General features: G+C 33.2%; 1 protein-coding gene across 4 annotated transcripts in view; it reads left to right on the top strand.

Moving 5' to 3' along the window:
* PPP3R1 (protein phosphatase 3 regulatory subunit B, alpha) overlaps positions 1-18,710 on the top strand; it is a 96,868-nt gene that overhangs the window by 68,711 nt on the left and 9,447 nt on the right. The gene's annotated exons all lie outside the window — the stretch shown is intronic.

The raw sequence follows: 18,710 nt of genomic DNA, 5'->3' as shown, positions 1-18,710 counted from the left end.
AAAAAAATGTGTTCATCAGGTATAAAAAATGATGAATATTTTATAATTCCCAGTGTAGAGTCAAGGCCAGCTTGATACATGATCAAAAATATTTTAGTTCTTAGATTTTTTGTTCCCCTAGGAGACATTATTCTTATGAGTTCAGAAAAGTATTTTGTCTGCTATAGTTTCAGATAAATGCTCTCCAGCATAAAGGCCACAGCCAAAATATGTGACAGAGTGGATTTTTAGCTTAATAATTCCTGTGTTAACTTCAGGTTTGCTTCCACTCCCCACCCCCACCCCCACTCCAATATTTTATATGGCATGTAGTTTGCAAGTCTTTAAATGCTTTGGATTTCTTCTTTTCCTCTGCCACCCCTCCCCCCCAGCATTTCAAAGAGCATTATCAGACTGTTAGTGCTGAGCCCCCTAGTGGTTCTTTTTTCCCCCTCAGAAACTTTAGTGGATATTTATTTTTAAAGCGCATTGGACTAGGAACCAGAAGCTTGAGTTCTTATCTCAAATATACCGCTAACCTGCTATGGGACTTTGGAGAAATCCCTGGCCCTGAGTTTTTGTATCTTTAAAACAAGCATTTTAAATTTGCATAATGATACCTGTCTGAAATATTAAGACTACATTTCAAGCTTATTTTTTAAAATTTTAGAGTTCATATTTTCACCTTAACAGATGGCCTTTAACAGGGAGGACATCTGTATTGAGTTTAATAAAATGTTTGTTTCTTGTGGTGTCTATAGAGTTCATCTTCAATAAAACAAAAGACCATAATTGTGTTTTATGCTAGTTGTCATATAGTTCTAGTTTACAAAGCACTTTACATAATTCTTATTTGAGCCTCATATAAACCTTATAAGTGAGGAGAGGAAAACTATGAAGAAAGTTAGTGCAGCTAAGATAAGAAGCAACATTGTTGATTGAGGATTAAAACAATGTTTTCATTGACTATCTTTTATGAGGATTTGATCACCATATATACAGTAAATACACGTGCGCACACACACGTGCACACAGCCATTCCCTAATAGATAAATGGTCAAAGAATATAAACAAGTTCTCAAAAAAACCTGCAGTCCATTCAGTGACCTTATAAAAAATTGTTCTGAAGCACTAAAATAAGTGAAATACACATTTAAAATAAGTTTTATTCGCTATTCATTAAAAAAAAGATAAAAGGTAGGAATTGATCAATAAACATTTATTGATCTCTTGACTAGATAATGAGGTGTTTTGCTGTGGGCTTAGAATACATATGCAGAGAATGAAAAATACTCACCCTTGAGCTTAGATACATAACAGGAGAGATTGGGTCATTAAAAATAAAAGCGAAACTAGCTGGCACAGTGAATAAAGCTCTAGTCTTGGAAATCAGGAAGACTTGAGTACAGATCTGGCCTAAGCCACTTACTAGTTGTGTGATGCTGAGCAAGTCATGTAACCCCAAATTGCCTTCTCCCTTTCCCTGCCCCCCCAAAAATGATTATATATATATATATATATTCACACACATACATGTACACATTTTGAGAAGTATTTTTGTTTGTTTTCTTTCCATAGGGCATATTTTGAGTTGGGAAAGGAAAATTAAGAAGATTTAGTTTCCCTCCTAAGGTTTAAGTCTTTTAACTTTTATGTACAGCTAAGTAGTACAGTAGATGAGATATTATTGGGCTTAGAATCAGGAAGACTCAGTCCCAGTCCCAGTCTCCAAGAATTCATATTCATGAGTTCAAATCTGGTCTTACCTGTGTGATTGACACTGGACGAGTCATTTAACCCTGTTTATCTCAGTTTCCTCAGTTGTAAAATGAGCTGGAGAAGAAAATGGCAAACCACTCTGGTATATTTGCCAAGAAAAACTTAAATGGGGTCATGGAATTGGACAAGACTGAAATGACTCAACAACATCATCTTCTCTAATACTTTTGAGGGATTGTTGATTCCAAAAGCTTTGTACAAAAGTATTGAATTCAGAGACTGACTTTAGGCAGGTTCCTTAATCTTCTTGAGTTTCTTTGCTTCACCTATAAAATTTAATAATCTGGTACCCTCCTAAAGTTAGGGAACAGAACAGATTCTTGAGATCACTACTAGTTTAAATTATAACTAGAAATGTTTTAGTCCAGGACAAATCGTTAAGCAGAGTGTATATATAGTACTGAGCATTGTCTGATTACTGGTACTGCAGCCTAGGAGAAGGGGTTAGGGTTAGGGTTGAGAGGAGACTCTAGGATAGGGTTGCCCTGAAAAATAAATCCACAATAGGCCCTGTCCCATTATCTTTTTCAGCTTGTAAAATGTGTGAATCTGTTTGTTCTTGCTTCCTTCCCTAAAGAGTCTTAGCATTCTCTTTAAATACTGTTTAAATCTAATGATAATTGACTTTTTTCATGAAATTTCTTGCACATCTCATCCTTCAATCTTGACCTCTCTGCAGTATTTGCTTGTTTCCCTATCCCATCTTTTAAAGAATTCTTCCTGCCCCATTCCACTCCTGGATTTTCATTTGGTTCTCCCGTTTTTCTGGCCAGTTTTTTTGTTTGTTTTTGGAATTTTTTCCTGGGTCATCATACCTCCCCTTCCTCTCCCTTCTCCAATTGTGAGTGCCCCTGGAAACTTATAGGCACTTACTTATTATTATTATTATTATTATTATTAGTAGTAGTAGTAGTAGTAGTAGTAGTAGTAGTAGTATTTACCTTATGCCTTCTTTTTAATGGCATAAATTCCCATAAATTTAATTACATCAGTGTAAATTATTTCCAGCCTATATATCTCACTCAAATTCTCTTTCCTGAGCCCAGACTCGTAACTACAGCTATTAGATATTTCCAATTGGATGTCCCTCAAGTAGCAATTAACTCTTAATATATTATAACTCATATTTTTCACCAAGCCTATCTATCCCCCAAACCCAGTCTTTTTTGGTAACTTTTCTATTTCTTTTGATGATACTATCATCCTTATAATCTTCCGGGTTTGTAGTTTTGGAGTCAAGTAAACCTGTATTAAAGCACTTTGGTGTAGTAGGTAATGTGTGCTAGTAACTGGAGAAACAAAGAGAAAAACTGAAAATCTAGATTGTCAAGGAAGCAAAGTTCTTCCTTGACTCTTTAGTTTCCTTCACCTTGTAGCCTTTCAGCATCTATCTTGATTTAAACAAGACTGCATCCTTCACATCTGTTCCTTTTCTTTCTCCTGCTGTTGGAATAGCCTCTTAATAACTTCTTACTCTTTTCTCCCAATAGTCTGCCCCCTATCAAATCAATTTTCAATAAAGCTGCCAAATGGGTAGTCCTAAAACACAGTTTGAACCATGTCTGTCATTTCTACTTAAAAGTCTTCAGTGGTTCCTTGTTGGTTCTCCTCTTTTATTTGATATTTAAAGACTTTCATAATTGGCCATCAGCCATCTTTCTAGTTCTCTTTCATACTACTTTTTTTCAAGTTCTTTATTATTCTAGTCAAACTGGCCTGCTACTTATACCTAACATTTTATCTACTTCTGTGCTTTGCTTATATGGTATCCTCATATCTGAAAAAAAGGACAGTTTTTTGCCTGTATTTCATTGATTCCTTTGTTTCTTCAGAACACCTCAGATGATACCTGTCCTGCCAGAGACTAATTTCCTCTCCCCCCTCCCCACTTTGTATGTATGTGTGCGGCCTATTTATCAAGAAATTACTACTAACAGTTACATATCATACTGTTCTTATTAACACTTTAAAGATTTTAACATGCTTTACATGTGTTTATCTCATTTGGTAGCTTACAAACCACTGTGAAGTGAGTGCTATTTATTATAGATGAGGGAACTCAAACTCTGAATGATTAAGTGACTTTGCCAGGATCATACAGCTAGTAAGGCAGCTTTTGAACTCATCTCCCTGCCTCCCAGGTCTAATTATCTATCTATTAAACTATCCTGCCTCTTGGAAGAAACTAAGAAAGCCTTAATGGCCCTGAATCTAGTTATTTGCTAGTCTTGTCTATTATTGAAATATTCTTTTGAAGGAAAAAAAATTTCATTTTAATAAATTTTATTTTACTTTCATTGTCTTCTTAAAATTTAATAACCAGTTGGGGATAATGATTTTCATAATAGTCTAGAACTTGTCCAAAGCTTTAGAAAGCTGAAAATTGTGAGATATGTTCGATAAAACTAAGTAAAAATTATATATATATAGGCATTAGGTTTGAGCAATGGTTTTAAAAAGTCACTCTCTTCATTCTTGTAAAATGTGGAAAGAACAACATGGTTCCCATTTGGCAGAACTTGCACAAAAACAGTATCTCTGAGTCAGAAGATGAGTCAAGAAGGGTGAGGCTTGTTTTTTCTTTTCCATCTGTTTTAAGGGAAGGGAGTGTGATCCTAAGTAGTAGGAAAACTTGAGTGAAAGATTATGCCAAAGAGGTGGTTATCTATTTCTCAGCATTTAACCATAGTTTCTTAAAGTTTATATATTTTTCCTTTTTAAAATAAGATTGTCACCATCTTCATACATTTTATATAAAATAATTTATATAAATAATGTAGAACAAAATAATTAATATGCAAGTACTCAGTTTTTTACACTTCTTATATTTGTAGTTTTTTGTTTTTAGTCATATGATTAAGTTTATTCTTCAGCTCATAGTTATTTCAAAATTATCACAAGATAAATCTGCTATCCATTCTTGTTTACATGCAGGGAAATCAACTATCATTTGTCTTATCTCAATACAAGTAATTTTGAGGCTTATGGTATGTCCAAATTGCATGAAGATTAATTAGTTCATGTAGACCATTTTGTCCTAATATTGGTTGATTGCTGTCAGTGTACAGTCCAATGTAATTCTCCTGCATTATATCATTTTCATATTTTAAATGTCACTTATATTGAAATTTTCTCTTAGTATATTGCTAGTAATGCTTTATCAAGAGAAAATTTAGGAAATCCTTTTTACCATCAGTTTCGGCAACATAATGTAACTACATCTGTGGTTTCATCTGTTGTTACATCTACTTGGAATGCAAAAACACTTAAGATTTTCCTTTCCCAGTTAACCATGGATCTTCAAACATGTATGTAGTAAATTCACTTGCTCACTGCTATACTATTTCTAAATGGAACCATTTAGAGCCACCTTGCATATAATAATGATAATAATAATAGCTAAAAGTATTTTAAAGTTTGCAAAGCCCTTTACATTTTTTCATTTTATCCTCACAACAGTCCTGGGATATAGGCACTAATATTTTTCCTCATTTTACAAATGAGGAAACTTAGGTAGGCAGAGGTTAAGTGACTTGTCCAATTATTAAATGTCTTTAGGCCAGTTTAAATCCTGGTCTTTCTGACTCTTTAAGTTCAGAATTCTTACCTATTGTGCCACTTAGCTGCTACATATAACTTGCCACATTTTATTTGCTATGAAGCTTTTTAAAATTAGCAGCTTTGTAATCAGCTGTGTATAATGCAAACAGTCCGTCTGATATTACAGACTTGATTTGAAAACATTTATTTTTGTTTATTAAGAGCATCTAATTTTATTTAGAAAATTTCAGATTTCTTGTGCATATACATATTTAAATTAAGCTTCATGGAGTCTGCAGATAAAGCATTTGTAAAAAGCAAACATAGTTGTCTATTTGTGTATTGATAACAGCATTTGTGGAATCCAGTGATCAGCATAATAGATCATATTTTCTGGATTTGAGCTTTTTACTTTATATTCCTGTATTTCCACACTTTTAAAACTATCTTTGCTTGTAGAATTAGGTGCTATTACAAGTTTCCCTTTAAATTGTTTGGGTTTATTTGTGTCATTAAAAAAAAAAAAATTAGACAGAATTTTAAGATAATTATTGAAAATTTTAAACTTACTGACCATTTTTATTCTTTAATTTTTCAAATTAAAGGGTTTTTGAAAACCAAATTATAGCTATCAAAATGAAGGATATTGAGAAATATAACAAAATGAATGAATTTTTTTAAAGCACAATGTAATTTCCAGGCATTGGAAATTCAAGGATACACATTGAGACAGTTGTTTGTACACTCTACCTGTCCCCCATCCCCATGAGTTTATATTGCAGCACATACATATAGGATGGTGCTAAGCCAAGGGTTTTTTTTTTTGGGTCTGGGGAGCCACAGAGATAAGAAATTGATCCATCGGGTGGGAGTCCTTGTTGAAGCAATGTAGTATTGATTCGATTTCTGTAACTAAAGTAAGAGATGGAAAGTGGAATTGGGATAAAGAGTAGGTGACAATCTGATTCAAGGAGTGGCTAGATAAGATGAAAGGAGAAGATGAAGAGGCCTGGATGAGTTTGTACTTGTTCATCAATTAAGACAATCAATTATGCCCCCTAGGCAGAATTCCTAAAACTGAGTTGGTTTATTCCTCTAGCCATGGGTTTCCAGATGTCATTGTGAAAGTTCTCATCCTGAAGTAGAAAAGTGGCAGGCAGCAAAATGGCTTACTAAGCAAGTCACTTAATATCTCTGGGGCTCAGTTTCCTCATCTGTAAAATTAGAAAAATTAGGGGGGGGAAATGATAGTCTCTCATCTCAGACCCTCTCAGGTTTAGACCTGTGATCATATGAGCCTTGAGTTAACATATTCTCTTACCAAAAACTGAAGATAGTTTGTAGTGTGGTGACAAAGTTATGAGCCTGTAGTGACTATAGTAATAGGTACAGGTCATACCTGTATCAAGATTTGACAGGGCACTGACTTAAAATCATTCATATGCTGCATTAAATAATCACTGTCTTGAAGTCACTGTTAGATGATAGCTGTTGAGTTAGTGCTCTTATCAACTTTTATTTGCTCTCTTTTAAAAACAAATGTTATTAAATGATTAATCAGTGGGTGCAGAAAAAAGGCATTTGAAAAAATAAAACTCATTTGTTTTTAAAAACCTACAAAGCAAAAACATAAGAGGATTTATCTGAAAATTTTCCTTAGTGACTAGTGCCTCCTTATCTTGGAATATCCAACTACCCTGCCATCTTTCAACCTGGAATATCCAACTACCTTGACACCTTTCAACCTGGAATATCCCTCTATAGGCCCTATACCCTTTTCCCATCGGCAATATCCCCATAATGGGTGGCATTCTGTAGAGAGACCCAGGCCATCCTTCATTCCCTTCCAAGTCTTTTGTTCTCTGACTTTCACAATTCGTAACCATTCCATTCATTTCTGCTCCCTGCTTCTTGGTTCCCCCTTTATGTATTATCTTTATTCTCATTAGAATATAAGATTCTTGAGGGCTAGTATTAGCTATTTGTTTATATTTCTATCTCCATTACTTGGCATAATGCCTAGCACATAGTAAATAAATAAATGCCTTCCTCCCTATTTTTATTATTTTTTTTTAATCTTGTGATTTCATTGATAAGAGTTCCTAGTGAGGAAATTCCCTCCACTAGTGTAGATTACCAGTATTCTATAATTTAGTCTTGAATTATTTGTGGTTGGTCATATAGCCAGTATCCAGAGGCAACATTGGAGCACAGGGCTTTTACTCTTTTTGGCCAATTTTCATATTTGATATGGATATCAGTAGCACTACCATTAATATCTATATCTATATCTATATATCTATATCTATATCTATATATATCTATATATCTATATAGATATATATATATCTATATAGACTCAAATCAGATAATTTTCACAGATTTACTTATATTTAGGAGATGAATTCTTAACCAAAGAAGAAAGGTTATTACTAAAGATAAAGTAGATAATTTTACTTACAGAAGTTGAAATACTTTTACATGAATATAATCAATGCAGCTAAGATAGCCAGTGTTTATTGGCTAAGTGCACTCTTTTATAGGTTCCATGGATTTAAAGAATGAAATAATACTCTCAAGAAGATTACTTTCTAAAAAGGGAAGCATTTAACTGCAGAAAAAATTTCATTAAACATTGTTGAAAGACTTTGAGATCCAATTAATAAAAATATATAAAACTATATAAAGCTATTCCCTAATAGATTAATAGGCAGGGAGGGGAAAAATATTTACTAAGTGATTGTTTAGTGGCATATGTTTTGCTAAAGCACTGCTGATAGAAATAAAAGCATAAAGAAAACTATTCCTTGCCCTTGTAAGGGCTTACATATAGGAAGACAATACACAAGAAGTAATTGAAGGAAGTAAGATATCCAACCTGGGGAATGGTGTTAAAAGTTTAGAAACATATATGCAACACCAGAAAAGGAATGGAAGTTGGCTGCTCTGGGCCCTTCCCCACCATGGAGGCTCTAGGAATAACTCACCTCTGAGAAAAAGGACTAGCTTGGTTTAGAAATGTTCCAGGGTAAACATGTCCAAAGTATGGAGGGAAGTTCCAGGGTGACATAAATAGTTCTCCAAAGAAGAGTTGTAAACTTTATATTAATAACTATTTGAAGGAATGCTCTAAAACTCTAAAAATAAGACATGTAAGTTAAGACAACTCAGGCTTTATTTCATATGAAACAAATTGGAAAAGAGATCAAAATGCAGGAATACTCATTAAAGAAGTTATTGATAAAAAGAAAAGTCTCTATGTCAAAATATTGATAGTAGTACTTTTGTAGTAGAAAAAACCAAGAAACTATAAATTAGTGAATGGTTTAACAAATCAGGGAATGTGAATATAATGAAGTATTGGGACAACTTCTGAGTCAAAAGTCTGAGGCTTTTTCTATTTTGTACGACCTCTCAAACTGCTTAGGAACAGAAAATTTGCACTTATTATCTAAGGATTAGAGGGCTTGATGAGACCACTCATCCTAAATTGAAGGGGAAGGGTCAGAAGTCCTACGGTAATTGGAATCTGAGGGAACAGGAGGACGTGGATCAAGGGAGAAAATTCTGAGGCAAAACAGGAAGGAGAATGATCAGAGGAGACGGTAAGTCAGAATTGAGCTGCACAGTCAGGGACATGGATGGAGATTTGCGTCTCTGTCACCTGCAGAAATTGCCTCCTTCCCCCCAAAAATGAGGCACAGTGGAAAAAAGGGAGCATGTTGAGATGGAGGTAACTTTCACAAGGCAGTGACAGAAACTGCAGTAAGAATATGGCAAAACTTTTGATTCTATAAAGAATGCAGTGAATAGAAAAGGATTAAATCATAGGGGCCATATCCAGAGAATAAAAGAAGGCTGGATAGTGAAGAGAGGAAGGGAGAAAAATCCTCTCTGGAAAGGATCTAAACAAATTAAAATTTAAAAACTAATGAAGAGAACTAGTTGAAGGGGAGCAGAGAAAGGGAGAATTTCCTTAGCTCATTGAGAAAGGGGGGAAAAAAGGGGGAAGAATTAACTGGAAAAAGTAACTAATAAGCAAAACTCAAAAGGGAAAGGGGTAAGAAATGGGAGAGGGAATCAGAAGAAAATCAATAAAAATAGGATTTCCTTTTTAAAAGATTAAGCTACAAGGACTGAAGAGATATGTTTACATCAGGAGGAGGAAAAAAATCATAATTTATTTAAAAAAATTAAAGTCATGGAAGAAAATATAAACCTAATTCTCATAACTTTAAATATTATATTTAAATATGAACTTTAAACAGTTCAGTAAAAATAAATGTGTGACAGAAGAAAAGAGAATCTCACAATCTGTTGCTTAAAAGAAAAACATTTTATAGACATGTGCATAATATAAAACTGAGGGAATGGAAAAAATTTCCTGTGCATTAAGTGAATCCAAAAAAAATCAGGAGTCACAGCTATGCTGTTTGACATAGCACAAACAAATACCGAAAAAATAGGGATAAGCAAAGAAACTATTATGTTGAAAGGAACCAACAAACAAACCCCACTATAAAATTTATATGCTCTATTTGCCTTGTCATCCAAACTTACAAAGGACACATTAACTAAACAGTTATTCAGACAGTAACATAATAGTGACAGGAAATGTCAATGTTCCTCTCTGTTTTAAAAAATGAATAAATTGCTAGGAAAAACTGGAGCTAAAAGACGGCATCTTCTAAATGGAACTGCAGAAGAACACACATATTTCTCAGCACCAGATGAACCATGTGTTAAGAAAGAGATATTTTGAAAACAAATGTAAAAAGGCAGAAATAATAAATACATCTTTTACAAAACATAGCACAATAAAAATAAACATTGTTTCAAGGACTACAAATAGAACCAAATGAAGACTTTAATGAGTGAGTTAAAGAAGAAATATAGAAAATAATCATGTGAAAGAAATCAGTCATGATGAAACAAGAGCAAAATCTCTGGGATATAGTTAATAGGATCTTTGGAGAAGGAGGGATAATCATTTCTTTACAAACATGATAAAATAAGTAACATTAACAGGTTTTTTTTAAAAAGAGAATTACGATACAGATTATGCATTTTTAAAAATAATTAATAATAAATTTGAAAAAATATTAATCTTATTAAAAGAAGACAGACAAATCAAAATAGCAAATGAGCAAGATGAAATCACAACAAAACTAGAAGAAATTAATAGAACATGTCATATGCTAACAAAACTGAGGACACAAAGGAAATAAATACCTTCAAAAATATGAAATGCCCAAACAATCAAGACCCAGATAGAGATGTTAAATAACCCAATCTCCAAAAAAGAACTGTAAGGAAATGACTGAGTTTGGGGGTGAAGTGATTGTGGGAACTTCTTGGACCTGCTTAATTTCTAGGAGAATTCCTTCAGACTTAAAAAACAATTGGTGCCTATACTTTGCAAATTATTTTCAGAAATTAATAAAGAAAACATCCTACCAGAATCCTTTTATGAAATGAATGTATTCCTAATACTAAACCAAGGAAAGATAAAACAAAGAAGGAAAATTATTCCAATTAATAAATGTTAACTAAAAAAATATCAAACATAATCCTGTCAAACATATGCCAGTGATTTATCCAAGAAATTCTAAATGAATTTTGTATTTATCAAATTCTGCAAAGTATCCCTTTAGTAATTAAATTTGTGTTGAACTGACTTTAATATTTTCATTTTTATTACATTGAGACAGCATAGCTCTGCCGCATAGACTATTCCTATAGCTCTATCACATGTGGTGTAGGTATTTTAGAATCTTTTCCAATCAACATAAGAATAAAGTAAACATGTCCACTCTCCCCCTATTTTAGAAAAATACTAGCAAGTGATAAGACAAAAAAATAATAATAATAAATTGAAAGCCTAAAGATGTTATGAAGAGATAAAACTATCCTTATTTGCTGATGATCTGATGGCATATTGAAAGTCCTAGGGAATAAGCAGAATTACCATTGAGTATTAATTAAAGACTTCAACAAAGTTGCAGCCTGAAAAGTAATCCCTCATAAATCAACTATATCTGTATAAATAACAAAATCAGAGAAGCAATAATGGAAAAAAGATCTCATGCCAGTTAACTACAAAATACATAAAGTATTTAGGAATTGAACTAGCCCATACAAAAGACTAGTAGTTCAATTACAGAGTGTCCCTTAAGGAAATAAAGAACAATGTAAATAGCTGAAGGAATATTTAGTACTTATATTTAGGCCATGAAAATATTTTTAAAATGACAACATTATCAAAGTTATCAATACAAATAAGATTACCAAGGGGATAGTTTATGGAATTTGATAAAATAATGACAAAATTAATTTAGAAAAATAAAAGAAAATTAAAAGACCTAGAATTTCAAAATAAATTATGGGAGGATGGGAAGAGGGATCAAATAGGAATAGCATTTGGTGACCTACTATAAAGCAGCAGTCATCAAAACCATCTGATAATGGTTAAAGATTGGGTAGATCAGTGGAACAGACTAGACATGGGAGAATTAAAGAAAATGGAACTCAATAATCTAGGATTTATTATTAATTACCTAAGAAAGATCTTTTTAACAAAAACTGCTAGGAAAACAAGAAAGCAATCGACAGAAATTAGACATAGGCCAATAATCTTACACCATACTCCATAACACATTCTAAATTCTAAAATTCTAATTTATTAGTAAAGATCGTAATAGTACTAAAACTTATAGTATTAAAAAATTAAAAGAGATGTATTCTTAACCAAACAAAGGATAGTATGGATAATTTTAAAGAGATCAAATAGTTAAGTTCAATTATATGAAATTGAAAAGTTCCTCCATAGAAAAAATTAACACTCCCAGGATATAAAAGAAAGTGGTCAAATGGGGGTAAAAATATCTTTCTTATCAGTATTTGATAATCAAAATATATAAACATTTAAAAAAGGTATAAGGCCAACAGCCATTCCTCAATGCATAAATGGTCTCAAAGAACTTATAGTTCTCTAAAGAAGAGTTGCAAAGTATTCACAGCAACATTAAAGCATGTCCAAATTCTTGGCTCTTTAAAACAATGAGGTGTGATTCAGGCCAATTCCAGTAGACACGGGGTAGAGAGAGCTATCTACCTCCAGAAAGAGAACCATGGGGACTTAATATGTTTCACAATATAGTATTTTCACTTGTTGTTATTTGCTTGCTTGTGGGTTTTTTTTTTTTCTTTTTGATCTGATTTTTTTTTTTTTTTAGTGCAGCATGATAAATGTGGAAATATGTTTAGAATAATTGCACGTGTTTAACCTATATTAGATTACTTGTCTAGGGGTGGAGTGGAGAGGAGGGAGAAAAAAGGGGAAAAAATAAGGAGCACAAGGTTTTGCAAGGGTGGTGTTAAAAACTATCTTTGCATCTATATAGTTTGAAAAATTAAAAGCTATTATTTAAAAATGAACAAATAAAAATAGAATGTCCAAATTTACTGATGACTGGAGAAATCAAAAATCAAAGCCCTTTAAGGTATTACCTCACACCTTATAAGATGACAATAATTGGCAATACTTATTGTTGGAGGGCAATGATAGACCCATTAATTCATTTGTTGGTGAAGCTCTATGAAATGGCACTGTTATTTTGGAAAGCAATTTGGGGTTATGTAAATGAAGTGGCTAAATTGTCCATAACCTTTGAACCTAAGATTCTATTCCTGGGCTTTTACAACCCAAGAAAGCTGTCAATAAATAAGAAGAAAGTTCTTATATACTTTAGAATATTTATAGCAGCACTTTCTGTGATAGCAAAGCAGTGGAATGTGGTATATATTTCCCATCTACTTTGTGAATAACCAAATTGTAGTACATTAATATAATGGAATACCATTATTTTGTTGTAAGAATTGATGTGTGTAAGAAACAAAAATAAGCATGTAAAGCTACATGACCTCAGGAAAAGTAAAGTAAGCAGAGCCAAAAAAAGTATTCACAGTAACTACAACAGTCAATGTTAATGGAAATAGGACAGATCAAAAAAATCATGAGTGAATGTACCCAAATTATAAAGAATGATGAAATGAAGACAGGAGAAGATACTATTCCTCCTTTACCCGCCAATTCCTTTTCTTTCAAGTCCCCAAATTCCTTTCCCTTCAGTAGATAAGAAGTGTTGTGCTGATTCCCTCATCCCTCTTTTTTTTTGGGGGGGGGGAGGAGGGAGGTGGTTCTTTATTACATGGGATGGCTTTCTGGGAAAAGGAGGAGGGATAGTTACTGTGGAAATAGTAATGTGATAACCAAATCATTTCCAATGGAGCAGTAATGAACTGAACCAGCTACGCCCAGAGAAAGAACTCTGGGAGATGACTAAAAACCATTACATTGAATTCCCAATCCCTATATTTATGTCCACCTGCATTTTTTTATTTCCTTCACAAGCTAATTATACAATATTTCAGAGTCTGATTCTTTTTGTACAGCAAAATAACAGTTTGGTCATGTATACTTATTGTGTATCTAATTTATATTTTAATATATTTAACATCTACTGGTCATCTTGCCATCTGGGGGAGGGGGTGGGGAGTGAAAGGTGAAAAATTGGAACAAGAGGTTTGGCAATTGTTCATGCTGTAAAGTTACCCATACATATAACCTGTAAATAAAAGGCTATTAAATTAAAAAAAAAAATAGAGGAACACACACACACACACAAAGAAATAGTAATGTAATATAAAAAATAAAAGACATTGATTTTAAAAAAAGACATGGAGTTAAAATGATGAATATGATCAATACAGAGGAAGATATATATATATATATGAACTTAGAGCAGGTGCTAGGCTAACCCAGAAAAAGAATATTCACATTGGCTAAAAGAGTTTAAATGGAAAGAGTGAGGACGAAACAGTTGTAACCAAATGCTACAAAAGTTTAATTATATGAGAAGGCAGCTGCTTCCCTGCAGAAGTGGACAATTCCAGATGGGAAACCCTTTTATAACAGGTTGATTAACTTTGTTGAACTTTTTATTTTATTCTTTTATTCTTTCTTAATCTTAATTTTCTCAGTTGTAAAATGGTGGTAATGATGATAACACCTAACTTTGCAAGGTGGTTGTGGGGATAGAGTAAAATATTTATAAAGCATTTGGCAGAATGCTTGGCACAGAGCAGGCAATCTGGTAGAGTGCCAGTCCAGGACAGGAATTAGGAATGCTCATCTTTGTGAGTTCAGATCTGGCTTTAGACACTTATTAGTTATGTGACCCTGAGCAAGACATTTAAATGTTTGTCTTGGTTTCTTGCCTGTAAAATGAGCTGAAGAAAAAAAAAATGGTAAATCACTCCAGTGTTTTTTGCCAAGAAAACCCCAAATGGGGACACAGAGTCAGGCATGACTGAACAACAACTATACTTAGTTTGACAAATTGATAGTCATTTGAGAATTTAAATTTTTTTGAGGAATAAAACTGTAATTTATTCTTATTTTGTAGTCTCAAAAGCTTTTAGCAAATAGGTGTTCAAGTATTTGTTGGATGAGTGAAACAACTAGTCTTTTCTGTTTACTGGGGAAACCCGCATCTTGAGAGAGCCCTAGATAATGTGCTTTTCTTTTAGAAACAAGACATCAATGCTGTCTCCTGGACTCTACCGCAAGCTTCTCTGACCACTAAACGCAGGCAATTTCTTGTTTCCTTGGGTCTATAATTTTTAAGTATAGCCAAATTAGTAGGTAAATTTCCTCACTATCTATAGATCATATAGGGTTGAAGAAATGTCACATTTAAGAGAGTGGAATTAAAGTTATTTTGCTTCCCTAACCGAAAGTAGGGTTGTAACAATCTTGAGGCATAGGAGGTGGATACAAAAATGCTTCTACAGATTATTTCCCCTTAAACTGTTAAGATACTTGAAAAATCAAAGAAATATTTAAAATCATCATTTTATATTTCTCTGAAACAGTGAAATAACAAAGATATAAAACTAGAGCATTGGTGCTCAAATCATTGTAGGAGGGGATGTATAGAATATTCAGAACATTCAGACTTTTCTGAAATAATTTCTTTCATTCTTCAAATGAGTGTTTTAACTGATGGGATAATCCTTCCAATAAAACTTTCTATAAATAGTTGTTAGCATCCCATAGAAATGAACTTAGAGCAAACTTATTTATGTATTGTGGCAGAATTTTATTTAAGTTTAGATATTACAGGAATCATATTTTTAGTTGTTAGTATTTGAGAATTAATTATAGCTTCTGTTTTTGAGGTTTGGAAAGGAAGAAGTATTGTGATGCATAATCTGCATCTTGGTGTCTGCATTTAGGTGAGTTCAGAGACCCTTGTCTGAGAGATAATTTAAAAGCTTAGTTATGGCTAAATTTAACTCTTAAATAGATTTCTTTCCAGATTGACTAAACGTTATTTTGATTGAATACTTACTATTAAATAATCTATCTCATGGACAAAAAACCCCCTTATCATCTAGGGACCCAGCCTTTGCAAAATTTTTTATTTGAAATTTGTTCAGAAAAGGAGAATAACCATTTTAGGACAGAATATCTTACCATATTTGGGAATTTGCTGAAAATGACATTTTTATATATTTTCCCTCAAAGCCTCTATGACAAAGTAAGTTTACCGATGTCCTTCTCAAATAAGGAAATTATTAGAGATCTTATAAATTTTTCTACTTTTAAACAATTGGAAGGGTAGTTTTAAAAAAAGTTTTTATCATGCTTTATGTATAGCAGAATTGGAAACCACAAAGAAAAAGTACTCAACTTACCAAAGTCGAGTAGGACTTCGAATAAGTTAAACAGATCAAACTGAATGGGCTTGCTTTGGATCTTGGTTTATGAGAGTGATTACCACTGATCATGGAAGACAAGCTTAGTTGCTCCCTTAAGTCTTTTTTGTTCTTTTTTTTCTAAAGAGCAGGAATTTTTGCTTGGAAGTGCATGGAACAAGCAAGTGTGTAGATAGATATCCAGGTAGTGGCAGAATTACATCTTTAATTTCGTTATTATGAATGCAGGCAACCAAATGATTGTTTTGAGAAGAGCTACAAAGGCTTCATTAAGCTGACAAAGGGATGCATAACACAATAAAAAAAAATTCAGGGACCTCTGAGTGGAGGTCTGAAACTCCAAAAAGGTATGCTTGAACCAGACAACCAAGCACTTAAGGGTAATTACCTATTGGTGTGAGATAATGACTCTATTAGCATATATTTCGTTAATGGCTCTTATTACCATTGGTGCTTGCTGAATGTTTGGTGTTAAGATAATCTTAGGCAAGGATTGGAGGGCAGAAGGAAAGAGGCCAGGGTCACTTGGCAGCAGGATGAGGAGGAGAGAGGTTGGTGACTCTGGACTCCAGGATCCAGGATTCTGCTTGCCTGCCTCCTTCACTTTAACCCCCAAAAGACCAAGGACTTTAATTTATCCTGACTCTGGCTGACCCCGGGGCCCTCCAGGGAATTCTCTGCTTCTAGAGTTTAATTTAGATTTTTAATACAGTGTCTTTCACTGTTGGTCAAGATATTAATATAGTTACAGATGTTAGTATTATATTAACAAAATCTTTGGGCATGAACCAGCCTTTGTTATTTTTTCAAAGCTCAGTATTTAATAGAAAACATTATCAGTAATACCTATAAAGCCAAAAGTCTTACCTTCTTAGTCATTGTACTGTTGTTATGTGTGTGTGTGTGTGTGTATATATGTATATATATATATATATATATATATATAAAATTCTAGTAAAAAAAACAGTATTTCTGACAGGAATAAAACATTGATACTTATCAAAATAATATATCATCAGCCTCAAAAGGACAAGAGCTATCAATTAAACTATTATGTTAAAAGCAGAATTGTTAAACACAGCAGGGAGGGGGGGTGTCAGGACTAGAGTGTATTTTGTGTCTATCCAGGCTAAGCACTGACAATATCAAAAAAAGGTAAAAAATGGTCCTTGTCTTCAAGAAAGTCACAGTTTAATGGGGGAGATAATATTTCAACAAGCGATAAAAAGGATAAATTCAGAGTAATCTTGAAGAGAAGGCACCAAGATTAAGGAGGACTGGGAAAAGTCCTTTATTTAGTGGAATTTTAGCTGAGTTTTGAAGGATGCTTGGAGGTTGGTCAGTGAAGGTACACTGCAAACTAGTGCTGGAAAAACTGGGGCAAATCTTCATTAAGCAAATGGTGATTGTACATTTGTTCGTCTCTTCCTTTCCCAAAAACTTATCAAATTTTGCAACTTATCAAAGAAGACTTTTAGCGATATTAGTGATAGGAAAAGTGCCCCCTGCTCCAGAAAAAAAATAAAAGCGCTATAACTTAGGAATAACTATCCTAATATAGTAAATAGTACATTATGAATTTGAGGACCAAGTGCTTACGTGGCTAGAGTAGATGTGAATGTTCAGGTGCCAAAAATAAAACTTTTCTGAATATCTTTACATGAAAATATATAGTATACAGTTTCTAAGGTGAATAGATTATTCAGACTGTTCTTTAGTCTTATTTATTTATTTATTTTTGCTGAGGCAATTGGGTTTAGGTGACTTGCCCAGGGTCACACGGCTAGGAAGTGTTAAAGTGTCTAAGACCAAAATTGAACTCATATTTTAATATTTTACATATTTTAATATGTTTCAATTACTTCTATTGTTTTACTTCTTTAATCTGTTTAAAATCTAAGCCAAGAATTCTTGTAATTTTTTTTTGTTGTTGTTGTAAAACTAAGCCAAACATGGAGGTTGTAACTATGACTTTCTAGGTTTTCTAACAGTTATTATTATTATTATTATTATTATTATTATTATTTTGTTACATCTGGAAAAGTTTTTTCCCCCTTACTTCTGGATTTGGGGCTATTCATATTTGCATAGCACTGGATTTGGAATCATAGACCTTAGGTTCGGATCCTGTTTCTACCACTTAGTGCCAGTGAGTTTGTGCAAGTTATTGTATTTCTCTGAGCCTTATTTACCCATTTGTAAAATAAGGAATTTGGACCAGATGACCCTTGAGAAAGCTCTTGAAATCTTAAATCTGTGATTGAGGTCAGTCAGAAAACATTGGTTAATCACTTACTGTGTGCTGAGCACCTTTCTTATTCAAAGAAAGGCAAAAGACAGTTCCTGCCCTCAAGGAACTCTCAATCTAATGGAGAAGACAACATGCAAACAACTATATACAAATGATATGCAGAATAAATTGGAGATCATCTCACACAAAGGCATTCATATTAAGGATGATTGGGAAAGATTTATTTTAGAAAGTTGGATTTTAGTTTTTACTGGAAAGGAAGCCAGGAGGTCAAGATGAGGTCAAGAAGGTCCCAGATATGCTAGTGAAAATACTCATATTATGAAATAGAGTGACTCCTGAAAAGAATAGCAAGGAGTCCCACAGGATGGCAGAGAAT

Source organism: Sarcophilus harrisii, chromosome 2 (assembly GCF_902635505.1).
Source record: "Sarcophilus harrisii chromosome 2, mSarHar1.11, whole genome shotgun sequence".
Classification (NCBI taxonomy): domain Eukaryota; kingdom Metazoa; phylum Chordata; class Mammalia; order Dasyuromorphia; family Dasyuridae; genus Sarcophilus; species Sarcophilus harrisii.
Note: the sequence above shows the minus strand (reverse complement) of the source record. Positions and strands in the feature narration are given on the sequence as shown.